Below are 5,075 nucleotides of genomic sequence, written 5' to 3'. Positions count from 1 at the left end.
AGGATTTAATAGATTTTCAAGTTTTAATTATTATTAATATATAATCTTTCTAAATTTAATTATTATAGCGCAATATTGAACCATTTAAATTCTCATATACCACTATAAATAATTATTAAATAATAAGATGCCTGATTAAAGGATTATCGTGAGAGAATAAATCAAGTATTTCAATATACTCTTATTACACCTAAAAGAATTAAACTTTCACCTTTGACATCAAAAATCAACGTGCACCCTACACTAAGGCGTACAAAGATAAGCTAAGATAAGCTACTGGGCTCATACCCCGCATATGAAGATTAATCTTCTTTTTCTAATGCTCACTAATCCTAAGACTCTTTTATTCTCCACAACACTTGTGTTAGGAACCCTTACTTCCCTAACCTCCTCATCATGATTTGGTACTTGAATTCGTCTTGAAATTAATCTCCTATCATTCATCCCCCTGATTTCAAAGACCAATAATCCACGTCACACCGAATCTGCTTTAAAATACATTTTAGTACAGGCGATTGCAAGATCTTTACTTTTAATAGCAATCATTTTACTCTACATAGGGCTGCAAACTACATACTATTTAATCACTATTTCCTTACTTTTTAAAATAGGCGCAGCCCCTCTCCACTTCTGAATGCCTGAAGTAATAGAAGCCATACTTTGAATAGACTGCATTATTTTAATAACATGACAAAAACTAGCTCCCCTTGGCCTACTTTCTTACAGCTTAAAACCTACGAATTTAATTTACCTAACCTTAACCTTGTTTCTAGTAGTAGGCTCAATCGGAGGTTTAAATCAAACATCACTACGTAAAATCATAGCATTCTCATCTATTAATCACACTGGCTGAATACTTATAGCCCTACTATTAAGTGATATAGCATGATCCCTCTACTTCTTATTTTATGCCTTACTCTCAGCAATAGCAATCACTCTTTTCGCAATAAACAAAATATTTCATATTAACCAAACCTTTTCTAATAAAATCGTTGTAACAACAAAATTAGCTACTTTTACTAGTCTTTTATCTTTAGGTGGCCTTCCACCATTCTTACGATTTTTACCTAAATGAATCATTATTATAAAAACTGCCGAACAAATATCATTTATTATTCTCACCCTAATAGTAATAACAGCACTAATTACCCTTTTCTATTATATACGAATCGCTTATGCTGCCTTCATTATTAATCACCATAACCAAACATGAACATCTTTAATGAAAAAAATCAAGAAACATCAATTAGATCAATATTCATTATTACTTCATTAAGAGGCATAATCATTTTACCTCTAACTGTCAACATCCTTTAAGCAAAGACTTTAAGTTAAAAAAACTAATGGCCTTCAAAGCTATAAATAAAAGGCGATCTTTTAGGTCTTAGTATATTAACTACTACTCCGGAATTGCAGTCCGATATCATAAATATTGACTATAAAACCTAATAGGAGGTTTATTTAACCATAAATAGATTTACAATATATCACCTAATGCTTCGGCCACCCTATTTAATTTCACTTGCAACGATGATTATTTTCTACAAACCATAAAGATATTGGTACAATATACTTGATTTTTGGGGCTTGAGCAGGAATAGTAGGAACATCACTAAGTCTTCTTATTCGAGCAGAACTTGGTCAACCAGGTAGTTTAATTGGTGACGATCAAATTTATAATGTAATTGTTACTGCTCATGCTTTCATTATAATTTTCTTCATAGTTATGCCAATTATAATTGGAGGCTTTGGTAATTGATTAGTGCCTTTAATACTAGGAGCACCTGATATAGCATTCCCCCGTCTAAACAACATAAGATTCTGATTACTGCCACCCTCACTAACCCTACTATTAACAGGAAGAATTGTAGAGAGCGGTGCAGGAACATGATGAAATGTATATCCTCCTCTTTCTAGAGCTATTGCTCACGCCGGAGCCTCTGTCGATCTTTCTATTTTCTCCCTCCATCTAGCTGGTGTATCCTCAATTCTTGGAGCAGTAAATTTTGTTACAACTGTAATTAACATGCGAATTCCTGGAATAACTTTAGAACGAATACCATTATTTGTTTGATCTGTAGTAATTACTGCTGTATTACTTCTTCTATCTCTTCCCGTATTAGCAGGAGCTATTACAATACTCTTAACTGACCGAAATCTTAATACCTCCTTCTTTGATCCTTCAGGAGGAGGAGACCCAATTTTATATCAACACCTATTCTGATTCTTCGGTCATCCTGAAGTTTACATTTTAATTCTTCCAGGATTCGGCATAATTTCACATATTGTAACCCAAGAAAGTAGTAAAAAGGAAACTTTCGGTGTTTTAGGAATAATTTATGCAATGTTAGCAATTGGGTTCTTAGGATTTATTGTATGAGCCCACCATATATTCACTGTTGGCATAGACGTTGACACTCGCGCTTACTTTACTGCAGCCACAATAATCATTGCTGTTCCTACAGGAATTAAAGTATTTAGATGAATCGCCACACTTCATGGAGCACAAATAACTTATTCCCCTTCAATTTTATGAACCTTAGGCTTCATTTTCCTATTTACCGTAGGTGGTCTCACGGGAGTCGTATTAGCAAACTCATCTTTAGATATTGTTCTCCACGACACTTATTATGTAGTAGCACATTTTCACTATGTACTATCCATAGGTGCCGTATTCGCTATCATAGCAGGACTTATTCATTGATTTCCCTTATTTAGAGGAACAACAATAAACCCCACATGACTAAAAATTCAATTCTTAGTAATATTTATAGGAGTAAATATCACATTCTTCCCTCAACATTTTTTTAGGGCTAAGAGGAATGCCTCGTCGATATTCAGATTACCCAGATGCTTATACTACATGAAATATAGTATCAAGCATTGGCTCATTCCTCTCTTTCATCGCCGTCTTAGTACTTGTAATTATTATATGAGAAGCCTTCGCAAGAGCTCGGCCAGTAATCTTTTCAGATCAACAAACAACATCTCTAGAATGATTTCAGAACCTACCGCCTGCAGAACATAGTTATGCAGAACTACCCTTACTAACAAACTTCTAAGGTGGCAGATAAGTGCATTGGGTCTAAGCCCCAAATACAAGAATAATCGTCTTCCTTAGAAATGGCCATTTGAAATCAGCTAGGTCTTCAAGATGCAGCATCCCCTGTAATAGAACAAATAACATTTTTTCATGATCATACAATACTCATTGTAAACATAATTACAGTTCTTGTAGGTTATCTACTAGCCTCTCTTCTACCAAACACATATATTAACCGCAACTTGTTAGAAGGGCAAACTCTAGAAACTATTTGAACAATCTTGCCTGCCATTACACTAATCTTCATTGCTCTCCCATCCTTACGACTCCTATACTTACCAGATGAAATTCATCAACCAGCAATCACCCTTAAAACAATTGGGCATCAATGATACTGAAATTATGAATACTCTGACTTCTCCTTAACAGAATTTGATTCTTACATAATCCCTATCAATGAAATAAATCCTAATTCATTTCGTCTACTAGATGTAGACAATCGTATTGTATTACCTATTAACATTGATATTCGTATCCTAATTACCGCCGCCGATTTTCTTCACTCATGGGCCATGCCCGCCTTTGGTATTAAGGCAGATGCTACCCCAGGACGCTTAAATCAAGTAGCAGCTAACATTACACGTACAGGTCTATTCTTCGGTCAATGTTCAGAAATCTGTGGTGCAAATCACAGTTTAATGCCAATTGTTGTTGAGGCCTGCCCTCATTCAGTATTCATTAAATGAATAACAAAAATAATACAAGAACTTTCATTCGGTGGCTGAAAGTAAGCAATGGTCTCTTAAACCAAAAGATAGTAAAATAACAATTACTTCCAATGGAAAAATTAGTTAAATTATAACGTAAGCATGTCAAGCTTAAATTACTACTCAATAGTATTTTTCTATTCCACAAATATCCCCCTAAAATGACTTATCTTATTTATTATATTTTCCCTATGTTACCTTCTATTTGCATCTATTATATATTTTAATTCAAATACACCTGATCCTTCCTTAAGTGACACTAATATTAAGAAAACAACCATAAATTGAAAGTGATAACAAACCTTTTTTCAACCTTTGATCCCTCTACTTCAATTATAAATATGTCATTTAACTGACTTAGAACGGTAATTGGGCTTCTAATTATTCCAATTCCATTCTGATTCTTACCAGGACGGCCAAACATTCTATGAAATAAAATTACCTTAACTCTTCATAAGGAATTCAAAACTATTCTCGGTCCTATTAATTATCAAGGAAGAACCTTCCTATTTATTTCCCTATTCTCCGTCATCTTGTTTAACAATTTTATAGGCCTATTCCCTTATGTATTTACTAGCTCTAGTCACCTAACTTTCACACTAACTCTCGCCCTCCCTCTTTGAATAAGCTTCATAATCTATGGCTGAGTCAATCACACTCAACACATATTTGCCCATCTCGTTCCTTCTGTAACTCCAGCCCCTCTCATGCCATTCATAGTATGCATTGAAATAATTAGCAACATCATTCGGCCCGGAACCCTAGCTGTTCGACTAATAGCAAACATAATTGCAGGACATCTCCTCTTAACCTTATTAGGTAATACAGGTCCTTCTTTATCTCTCTCCATACTCTCGCTACTAATAATTGGACAAATTGCTCTCCTAATATTAGAATCTGCCGTCGCAGTAGTTCAATCATATGTATTTGCAGTTCTAGTTACACTATACTCAAGAGAAGTTACTTATGTCAGCACCACAAAATCATCCTTACCACCTTGTTGATCAAAGTCCTTGACCACTTACTGGGGCCTTAGGCGCCTTAATTACAACTACAGGACTTACTAAATGATTCCACCAATATGACCCCTCTCTATTTTTCCTAGGCATACTAATCACACTACTAACTATAATTCAATGATGACGAGATGTAACTCGAGAAGGAACATATCAAGGATTACACACTATGCAAGTTACATTAGGTCTTCGGTGAGGTGTAATTTTATTTATTATTTCTGAAGTATTCTTTTTTGTCTCATTTTTCTG

The sequence above is a fragment of the Thermobia domestica genome, chromosome 8 (genome assembly GCF_964235325.1).
Source record: "Thermobia domestica chromosome 8, izTheDome1.hap1.1, whole genome shotgun sequence".
Taxonomy (NCBI): Eukaryota; Metazoa; Arthropoda; class Insecta; order Zygentoma; family Lepismatidae; genus Thermobia; species Thermobia domestica.
This window is presented reverse-complemented; position numbering follows the sequence as displayed.